Below are 12110 nucleotides of genomic sequence, written 5' to 3' on the forward strand. Positions count from 1 at the left end.
CTTGGCCAATGTTTGGCTGTTGGTCTCTGCATCTGTTTCCATCAGTTGCTGTGTGAAGTGTCCCAGATGACAGCCATGCCAGATGCCTTTCTGTGAGTATAGCAGAATTTCATTAATATTCCGGGATCAGCTTTGGGGAGGCAGATACATTTTATTACACGTCACCACGTGCTATAGAGAAGTTTGGGGAGAGCATAGATTTCCAGGTAGATTGACTGAAGCTCTAAGGTTCTGAGATGCCTTGTTTACATGGAGCATCATTGCAGGAATCACAGATGCTTGCTGACAGAGTTCTTATCAGGAGAAGGGAGAAAAGGGGTTGGACCTGTAATTTCCCTAAGGATTATGTGCCATTTCTCAGGTAGCAGGTGTGTGGATCCAGATCCCTGGGCAGAGAGGAAACCTTATTGTCAAAGGGAGTCCTCCATTTTATACTGTTTATGAGAGTCAGTGACCTTAGCAGCAGGGTTTCCTGACACAATTCTATTTTATTAGATATTAGAATGGCTATTTCAGCTTGCTTCTTGGTTCTCTTTGCTAGGAAACCCTTTTTTCAGCCTTTTACTCTGAGGTAATAGCTACCTTTGTTGCTGAGGTGTGTTTCTTGTATGCATCAGAATGATGTATCTTGTTCTCACAGTCCTTCTGTTTCCCTGTCTTTATTTATTGGAGAATTGAGTCCATTAATGTTAAGAGATACTAATGACAAATGATTGTTAATTCTTGTTATTTTGATATTGTTGTTGTTGTTGTTGTGTGTGTGTTTGTGTGTGTGTGTGTGTTTATGTGTTCATATCTGGTTGTCCCTAGTGCTGGCAGGACTCCTCAGAAACTAGGCAGTGCTGTTGGCCAAACAATAGGGCTCATCTCTGCTGGCTATGCCCATAGTGGACAGAGCAGGCAGGTGATTGGTGGAGAGGTCTATTTAACCTGGATGTTCCTGTGGTCCAGCCGGCCTCCTCTGAAAGGCAGACAGAGCTGTGGGCCGGATGTTGAAGCTCAGGAGACAAAGCACAACTGAGATTTTATTTTTAAATTTAGATTTACTATATTGACTTAAAATTGTGTTTACCTGTTTTTACTCCAAAAAATGTTGTTATGTTTAATAATAACTAATTCTATTATCCTATGCTAAAAGGTAGTTAGGCATTTACCATTAAACTATATTACATTAGAAACATGTTCATATGATATTACTTGATAATTAGCAGCAATATAGTAAGTTTAAGGATAAGCTTTAGTCGCAATACAAATTTGGTTAGCCCACTGAAAACTACTGACCTGCAATTTTTCATTCTATAAATTATCTTAAATCTACAAGTACTCAAAATAAGTGAAGGTTACTTGCATATGCAAATGACTGATGTACATATAGTTTGATGTAGTGTTCATACTAAACATATGCTAGTTATCAGTGACCAGTGTTTCTAATTCTTGTTATTTTGTTGGTTTTAGTGGCGTTGATGGTGTGAGTGTATGTGTGTGTGTGTGTGAGTATGTGTATGTATGTTTGTGTGTGTGTGTGTGTGTGTGTGTGTGTGTGTGTGTGTGTGTGTGTGTTTACCTTCCCTTGTTTTTCTGGTGTAGGATTATTTATTTCCTGAATTTTCATGGATGTAGTTAATCTCCCATGGGTTGAAGACCTTTGACCTACAATCTCCCACCTGTAGGCACACAGTTGAGAATGAGTGACATGAAAGGTTTCTGTGACAACCTCTACCTCAACCTCTAACACCCCCCTCAAAGTAACAGCTTACAAAAGAAGCTACCAAAGAGAAATCTTAAAAATTGTGATAAAGCTGTTGAAATGTATCTCTCCATAACTGATTGATTATGGCTGGGTTGCTGGTGGAGAAGGACTCTGTTTTCTTTAGGGGACTGGCCACGGAGTTAAACATGCTCCAGTAAGTATATGGACAACACAAATTGGACTTATTGTTATAATTAATTATGTTGGAAGGAAAATTATAATGGCAGGTGTGTTGACATGGAAGGACTTGGAAGTAGGGGTCATTGGGATGTATTATGTGAAATTCCCAAAGAATAGATAAAAATATTACTTTGGAAAAAAGAGTTTGCCTATTTTCTATAACTACATGTCATTAGCTGTAAAGAGTTAGACCAGTAAGCATTAGTTAGGATATAGAATGTACTTCAAGAAATTGTATTATGGCTATCTAACAATTAAATATTTAAATTCACTTATGCCGCATTTTACACTGAATGGATTCTATAGCCAATGTCCTGCCATTGCTCAGAGCATGGAACTAGTGTTAAAGGGAGAGATGTATGCAGAATAAGCAAAATCAGTGGCTCTTTAAATGTTAAATAATAGACATTTTTATCCTCTCCTCTTGTAAACTCAGTGAATAAATAACAAGTAGGGGAGTGCATTCATACGTTTTACAGAACACTCTCCTTTAGTTCCTTCTTATCCCTCAGCATTGCTTTGTGCTATTTATGACATTATAATGTGGACATGGGGAAACAATACAATTGAAATTAATTCCCCTTTTTTTTACAAAAAGAAATTTCAACACTACTATGATGTGGCCACTGAATAAAATCAGTCCTATTGAAAGGAATCTGGCTATGGGGCTGCATTCCTTAATATATGGAAATGTCATAATTTAATAGTACTCGAATACTAATTACCTCTTGTGATATTTTTCCCAAAGCCTTTACACAGACCTAAATTGAGCTAGATTATGTCTTTTTCCTTTTCTCTTTCTTCTTCCATAGACACCTCATTTAAACCTGAGTCAGGTAGAGATCAAAGTACCTGGTTTAGACACTGATGTTCTTTAATGAATGTTATCCATGGAAACTGCTGGCCTTACCTTTTGCAGTTGGATAACACCACATTTTATTAAAGATCTGTGAAGTGTTCCCTGAGATGTTACATAGCCTGTTGTCTGTAGACAGTAAGTTTTGCGAAATCTTCTTGGCTTTGTATAGGTGATAACAGGAAGCAAGAATAATGAGATAAAACCTCCTTGTTCGGGTTTTTTTTTAATTGAGGAACAAATTATTTCATAGTTTCTCATTAGTTATTCCCATGGATTCTAATGACAAGGTGCCAACTTTCACACTTTAAACAGGTTAATTAATCAGGTAGTAATGAGGTTGGTTGATACCTGAGTGTTGGGGTGCCGAATAATCACAGTTCCTAATAACATACTTAAATGTCTGGAAACCTGAGAGGATAAGTTGAAATTCAGATATTCTGAGATCTGCATAAATAAGCGTGTTCTGGTAATGGAAACACTAATTTTAATTAATTATAGTAGGTATAATCTGTAATTGTGTGATGGATATGTGGTGACTATGCATATGTGATGGATGCATTAATAATCATACTTATTACTACTTTTCTTTATAGGACATAATCATGATAATATTTCAATGTCTACATTCATGTATTTCATCCTTTGTGAAGCACCACTAAAAAAACCGTATTTTAAATGTGATTGTTTAGTGGTTATTTCAGTTATGAAACTAGGTCAAAATGAAATGTTAAATGAAGTTCCACAGTGTGACAACAGTGTATGTTAAATTTCATGACAGCTTTCCTAAGATGTAAGATGCCCCAGGGACTCAGAGTCTACTTCTCAGAGAGATTCACTGGGAGAGTCTTGAGATCTTGTCACTAAATTTCCTTCTTTAAAAACCTCAAGAAAGATCATAAATACAATAATATATACTTATTTTCTCTATATGTATGTCTGACATATGTTATGTACAAAAATATGTTTTATATTATATGGTGTATGTGTATGGTTGTATATAATCACAGGAGAAGATATCATTGTTCAAGAAGGCTGATTATTTCTGTTGTCTAAAATATATTGTCTAGAATGTTCTGGCTCAAGAAAGTGAGGAGGAGGTAGCTAGATATTAAAAGGGTGTTCTATGAAAGCACAGGGACATGAGTGTAAATCTCACATAAAAAAACCAGCTATAGCTATGTGTGTCTGTAACTCTAGAAGTAGGAAGTGGAGACAGGGGAGTCCTGAGAAATCACCAGGAAGCCAGACTAGCTGAAATCATGATCTTTAGATTCAGTAACAGACCCTATCTCAAACTGTAAGAGGGAATGGAGCCTTTGTTTTTCGCTGCCCTCTGAATGCATGTTCACGTATGTGCACATATAACATAGACATGCACATCACATACACATGCCATACATATCACAAATATCAAAAGCACATGCACACATACACACACACAGTGGGTTGAAGGTAGGTTAATATCACCAGGAAATGTTCTGTTCTTGGAAATCAACAGTAAAGAAAGAACCAAAAATATTCTTCACCATTTCAATAATTAATTGTCTGCTTTTCCTTCTTTTAAAAAATTAATGGGTGATAACTTAAAAATCATTTATCAGTTAATTAGGATTAAGAAAAGTACAGATGTGTCAGTAAAGCAAAAACGTTTTCACACAAATATTACAACTTGATGATCCAATGACCAAAAGGGAATCAGCTGTACATGGAATGCAGTAAAAAGCAGTAATGATCAACAACGTAATGTCATGTGGCTCACATGTAAGGGTAATTGTCACTGAGCCTGATAGCCTGATAGCCTGAGTTCAATTCTCAGAACCCCTTTGACAGAAGAAAACTTAGTCTAATAAGGTGTATTGTGGTCTCTCCTTCATATGGTCTCTCTCTCTCTCTCTCTCTCTCTCTCTCTCTCTCTCTCTCTGTCACACAAACACACACACACACACACACACACACACACACACACACACACACACACACACACACACACATACACACACCACAAATGAGATAAAGAAAGTATGACATCCAAATTTTTTAGGACAATGTGGCAGCATAGGTTATATTCAGATACTGAGGTCACATTCAGAGCGCGCTCAGGCTGAAGTCCATACCGCCAAGGTACAAGGCTTCTTTATTAAGGTTAGGTCCAGGGTACCTCTCAGGGCTATGGAAAATGGGACTTACAGTCATACGGGCATATCATGAGGATTCCTGGAACTTAGAACCACCTAGGCCCTTGGACCCCTGGAGGATCTTGCATTGAAAAACTGCAGTCAAATCACTCATATTTGCTTCCTTCTAGAAGTGGGCATTTAGCTTGTTCTTGTCTTATACTCAATTTGAATTAATGACTCAAAATCTTCTCACACAATTATATACCTGGCCCCCTAAGCAAGATTTACATGTGTACATATTTATTAGTATGGAAACATTTGCAGACATGGTGAAGATGAATACAGATAATGGGAGCACACTTTTATGTGTTTTCCCCTATACAAAGCTACTTTAGTTAACCTATTGTTATTTATCTTTTGCTTGTTTGTTTTGTTAAGGGAAGGGTTTTGTTTAGTTTGAACTTGGGCCTCACATTTCTGCACATCTGCCTCCCCCCGTCACTCATGGCTTGATATGGATTTACTATCTTATGGCAGAATCACAGCACTCAACTCGCAGTAGCTAAAGAGAAGAAACACAGAGAAGAAATACAGAGAATTAATATGATGGATTGATGACATTAAAAAGCATAACTGTGAAGTAATGCATTATGATGAATCCAAAGATTTTATTTTTTTTGTTACTGTTGTTTGGGGGGGGTTATTTTATTTAATTTCATTAGCAGTTGAACACCTTTCTTTAAAAGAAACTTCCAATATGTCCAATGTCTGGAACATTGTTTTCAACCTCTATCTCCAAACCTAAGAATAGAAGATAAAGGAAAAGAGAGACATCCCTGGGTCCAAGCTTTTTCTTTCTAAATAAGACCAATAACTTGTAGCCAATTCCGATTGAAAATAACCATCTATTGCCAAAAAAAGCAACCAAAAACCTACCTGGCCCCCCTAAAGGAAATGGAACATCATTCTCTTAAGGTTTCTTCTGGATGATTTTGGACAAATAATACCTTTGATGGGGCCCAAATAAAATTGGGAAAATGAACAAACAAGCTAGGAATAGCACTTGTGTTCCAGTTTCTAAATGTTGAGCCATTCTAGGCTTACTTAGAATCCTGTGTGAGAAAGTCTGAAATCCTGGACCAACTGTGATTGGAATCTTTTTTGAAAGTGTCCTGGGAACTGTCCTGTTCTGATGAGGAATAACATCTGAAGCACTCGGTGCTGGAACATGAAGGATTCAGGATGTCAGTTTCCAGAATGCAGAGAAGAATGCATCCTGTCAGGTCTGATCCAATGTCAGTGTCCAGTTCTTTTGTTCTGAAAGCATGTCAAGCATTAAACAGTCCTAAAATATAAGTGTATAAGATTTGCATGATGCACAGACCAATTAAGGCTGGTTTTCTATTCTTTGTATGAACAGAAAAATAAAAGACATTTGTAAATCTTCATTCATGCCCTGTGAAGAATGGCATCCAACAGTAATTCATAGTAGTTCTGTAGCCAACAAGAAGCATTGTCTGTTCCTTGACATTCATGTCTCAGCCAGTCTAAGAGCTATTCCCATATAGTGGGATTGGCAATATAAGTTACGTGCTTGTTTTGCAGGTTAAATTCTTCACATTGCCGACTGTACCATCCTCCCTTATTGCCTCTCTCTCCTTCCCCTAGCCCTCAGAAAGGGGAGCTCTCCTCCCCTAACATCTGATCTCAGCCTATCAAGTCTCATCTGTACTACCTGTAACCTCTTCCTCTGTAGCCTGGCAAGGCGACCCTACCAGGGAAAGTGATCAAAGTTTGATGGTCAGAGTGCAATCTGAAGTAGTCACTACTCTCCACATTGTAGAACCCACAAGGAGACTGTGCTACTACTTTTGAGCAGAGAGTCATCATCCACATCATACGTGGTCCTTGGCTGATGTTTCAGACTCTGTATTGTAGTGTACTTATACTCTACTATGTGGCTAATATCTGTGTATGAGTATATACCATGCGGGTCTTTTGGGGTCTGGGCTACCTCACTCAGGATGATCTTTTCTAGTTCAGTCCATTTGCCTGGAAATATCAAGATGTCCTTGTTTTTCATAGCTTAATAATATTCCATTGTGTAAATACACCACAGTTTCTTTATTCATTCTTTAGTTGAGGGACATTTAGGTTGTTTCCATATTCTGGCTATTACGAATAAGGCTGCTATGAACAAAGCTGAGCAAATGTCCTTGTTGTGTGGTGGAGCATCATTTGGGTATATTCCCAGGGGGGTATGGCTGGGTCTTGAGGCAGAGTTATTCGCAACTTCCTGAGAAAGGACCAGATTGATTTACAAATTGGTTGCACAAATTTGCACTCCCACCAGCAAAGGAGGAGTGTTCCCCTTCCTCTACATCCTTGCCAGCATGTACTGTCACCTGAGTTTTTGTTCTTAGCCATTGAGAGAGGTGTAATACGGAATCTCAGCGTCGTTTTGAGTTGCATTTCCCTGATAACTAGGGATCTTGAGTATTTCTTTCATTGTTTTTAGGCCATTTGACATTCCTTGATTGAGAATTCTCTGTTCAGTTCTGTACCCCATATTTAATTGGATTATTTGGTTTGGTGGTTAATTTCTTGAGTTCTTTATATATTTTGGATATTAGACCTTTGTCAGATGTAGGGTTGGTGAAGACCTTTTCTCAGTCTATAGGCTGTTGTGTTCTTCTGATGGCAGTGTCCTTCACCAAACAGAAACTTTTCAGTTTCATAATGTCCCATTTTTCTTTAATTTCAAAAAATATGAAGGAAATGAAAGATGTTCTTCCTATGCTTGAGTTTAAACCAAAGTCTGCTGCGTTGTAATTCGTGGTGCCTCAGTGACTGAAGTATCTAAACATGTGTCTTCTTCTTTACACATTACAATTAAAAGCTGTGATCTTTATTCACAGTTTAACATGTGTAATTGCCAATAATACTCACTGACAGAAGGATAAAACGAAGGACCCAAAATCTTTCGTGATTGCAAAAGGCTCACACTATTATGCACTTTACCTCTTTTCAGAAGCAGAAAATGGACAAATCTAAGCCTCAAAATGCCCTTAAAGGTTTTGTTTCAAAATGATAGGGCTTTGCTAAGTTGTTGTCGAAAAAAGGAGAAAAATACAGAAACGTGTATATCATTAGCACAACAGCATCCCATTATTTTCTTTTTCAAAATAAATTACATAAATAGGGTTCGCATTGTTTGTTATACTTCACCCAGAGATTTGGATAATTAAGTTTCAAGAACTGAGATGCTTTAAAACACATTTAATTTAGTAAAATTGGTAAGGAAGCAACTGCAATTAAAAAAAAATAAAAAAATAAAAACAACCAAAGTTTTCTATGTCTTACTGGGTAATTTGGAGTGAATTTCGACTCTGGCATTAGAAGTACAAAAGGTAAGTAAAAATGCCATTAAATGAAATGTTCCAAGTCCAAGCAATTTCCTTCTTAACAGAAAGTAAAATGCAAACAGAGATTACTACAACCCTGCTGTGTTTAATTTAAGTGTATATAAGCTTTTTACACACAGTCATCTTGTCTGCAGATAATCAAGGCCGTCCACAGTGGCCAGGATTGGGAAGTATGGCCTGTCTAAAGTTTTCGTTCTTTGACTCCACCTTGCTTGTGTCAACCATGGCTCATATGAACCAAGGTAAACACACTCAGCTTCCAGTAGGATGGGGTTCTTGTTTCTTTCTGTGTTTATTAACCTGTGTTTGTTGCCTTCAAAGCTCTAGTTTCATTCTTTGTAAAGCGACAGAACATGTGTAGCATTGTATGTATATATCAGGCATATATTTCTCACCTGCAGATGGTATATATATATATATTTTTTTTCAACATAAAACCTCAAGTGGTAAATCTTTCAAATATCAAACCAGCATACGGAACAGTATCAGAATTGTTTAGCTCTATACAAATCCCACTTTGACTGCTTCTCCAAGGTGGGAAGATTTGGTAGCACTCAGGGAAAGGATAAGCAGCCTACTAAGATGAAACATGATAGATAGCCTATCACCATAGAGTGGGGGAGGAGGTCCCCCTTGGTCACAGACCTAGGGGAGGGGAATAGGGTGAAAGCAGGAGGAAGGGAGGAATGGGAGGATACAAGTGAGGGGAAAACAATTGAGATGGCATCTGAATAAATTAATTAAATAAAAGAAAAAGAAAAAGAAGCAATATCTTGCTAGTGATTTTTAAAGAAGAGATTTACTAATACCATATTTTAAATACAATTAAAAATTTTAGTAATTATGCTGAATGGCATTTCTCATTCAAATAATAATTTTGTAATATTTTGATTATTTGAGAATTTGAAGTAAGAATATCTCAAGGATCAAATATGCCTTATTTGAGAAATGCTAATATGATTATACAATGTCATATTTAATTTTCAGTTGCTAGATTTCCTAGGAAAAAGAAAGAATTTATTATAGTTTTCTAATTACATCAATATTTCATTTTGAAGCCTAAACATTTTATATTGATTGATCAGCTAAGAGTCCATGAATCCTTCATGGTAGCTTATATATACAAATGATGAATATAACACATTTTCTTTCAAGGTTTGTATATAAAATGTTTAAAAGATTAAAAATACATCAAAATTTACAACTATAGAGTATGAACATACCTAAATACAGGTGTACATATATTGTTTCAAGTTTCCATGGAAAAGAGAAAAATACTGAGATATCTACAATAGTCATTTCTCAACATCTGAAGTAATAAGAAAGTCATAATATGCCAAATTGTTATTTGTTTTATTGTGGTCTGGATGATTACTTCTAAAATAATTTCATGTGATCAAGACATCATACTTAAAAACCTGGTTAACTTATTAAGCAGTGCAAAGCTACAGACATGCATGAGATCATAGGATCCCATGAGATCTTCATGCAAAGGTGTCATCCTTGCCATTTAAGAGAAATAGCACCAAATACGAAGTAGCATTTAAGCTTATAGCAGCACTGGATTTCATTTACAAACTTAGATGGTGTGTGAAATAATCTGCAATTTGAAAAGTCCAGGTTAATTTTTATTTATTTATTTTTTAATTTTATTTTTTCCTCCTTTATTAATTTATTCTTGTTACTTCTCAATGGTTATCCCATCCCTTGTATCCTCCCATTCTTCCTTCCCTTCTCTTTTCCCCTTATTCCCCTCCCCTATGACTGTTCCTGAGGGGGATTACCTCCTCCTGTATATGTTCATAGGGTATCAAGTCTCTTCTTGGTAACCTGCTGTCCTTCCTCTGAGTGCCACCAGGTCTCCCCCTCCAGGGGACATGGTCTGGTGCCTCATCTTTGACCAGATTAATTTTTAAAAATCCTAATTTCCTCTGAATTAATGTGTCTGGATCATAAGAAATTTAGATGTACAGCTTTGACCATTTGTTTTACATACCTTTTTTAAATATATTATTATAAGTTTGTATCCATATTTATCAAATATTATTCATAGCCACAAAAGAGCCGATTAAGTCATAGCATGAAACCTTACACTGATCCTAAGTGCAAGACAGTTAGTGCTCAAAGTAGGTACGTTGCTCCTCTGAGGACATGCAGCTGCTAGGGCTACCACAAACATACATGTGGATAAAATACTATATAACCTCAAAGTGAGCACTATCTAGAGTGTAATTTAACATAAAGCATGATAGCAAGTATATAAATAAAGAAAGAGCTGTTTAGTGAGGGAAGATTCCATATTAGCTTACTTGAGTTCTGACAATGTGTTATCCGTAAAACAGTTGCTGCTCTGTTCGGAACAATAATTCTATTATGACGAAGAACAAAAGGTGGTCCCCTTGATTCCTGCACAATGTGAAAGCCAGAACATCTGAAGTGGAGAGGACTTCCTCTAGGCATAAGGTTATTCTGTAGTTTACACTCTGATTTCCTGTCTAAATGTTATATGATCTCTGTTCCCCCAGTTGTCGGCCTGTTATGCCAATGAAGCAGCTTACAACCAATCAGCAGTGAGAGAACAGAGCAGGACTTCCTGCCAACCTGAGGAGGAGGAGTTAGGAGGGAGTTCAGTGAGGATTCAGCCATGGGAAAGGTCTAAGGAAGATCAGGAGTGGAGGAAAGCTACAAATTGTATCACTGGGATGTTTTCTGGGAGTGACACGTAACGGCATAGAAGGTTAAGAACGGACTTAAACTACTTAATATTGTTGTAAAGCCTTGTAATATAAAAAGAGTTTCAATTATTTGTGTGATAGTGGGATTGAGAAATAAGCTAAGAGAAACAAATGCGGGGACATATAATGTGTATTCTTTGTTGAAGAAATCTAAGGCTATCCCCGGAGAGAGGGAGAGAGAAAGGGGGGGGGGGGGGGAAGAGAAGAAGAAGACAAGAGAGATCATGATTAGAACCTTTTGAGTACTTTTATATAAAATAATTATTTTTATATAAATTTATTTGTATAATTCTGGACTTTAATCCTGTCATATGAATAGATGGTGAATGTTTTTGTCTCAATCTATGGACTCCTTCTATGTTTTTTTTTTTTCCTGTACACAACTTCCTTTGGTGTACAGGAAAGCCCATGGCTGGGGAAGTTATGGTATGTAGGATAGAACCTGCTGTTGCTAAGTTGCTAAACGGTAAGACTACCAAAGTGTTTGCTATACATTTATGTTTACAGCCATGAACTATCACTGCTCTCAACCTTGGTCTTAGTCTTTTTCTTTTTCCTTCACGGACATCAGTAAAATGGTGAGCTGCATACATGTTCAAACTGCAGAACATAGAAGACTGAGTGCTTAACCCCAAACAGAACATCTATATTAATGTGGCTCCCACCAAGACCAGGGAATATGATGGAAGCAAGAGAGGACAGGAAAATGTGCTGCCAAATGCTGGCTCCTACACGACATGGCTATCATGAAATCACAATAGATGCTGGGGATTCTCCCATGAGACCAAAGGAGCAAGGCTGCTAGCACAGTGAAGTAGATGTTCAGGCTCCAAACTTCACTGCAGAGCACCTGGCAGCCGATAGTTATGGGGAAAGGAAGAACTTTACATTTTTGAGTCTGTGAATACTGTTAGAATTCCCATGATCCAGTGGACAGCCCCACAGCCATGCAGAAACAGTGAGAAGGGAACATTTTGAGGGAGATGCAGTGGGAATAGGAATGAAGAAATGAGAGGTACATGTGACCACAACACTCACATTTGA

Source organism: Acomys minous (assembly GCF_964271855.1).
Source record: "Acomys minous genome assembly, chromosome: 10".
In the NCBI taxonomy this organism is placed as follows: Eukaryota; Metazoa; Chordata; class Mammalia; order Rodentia; family Muridae; genus Acomys; species Acomys minous.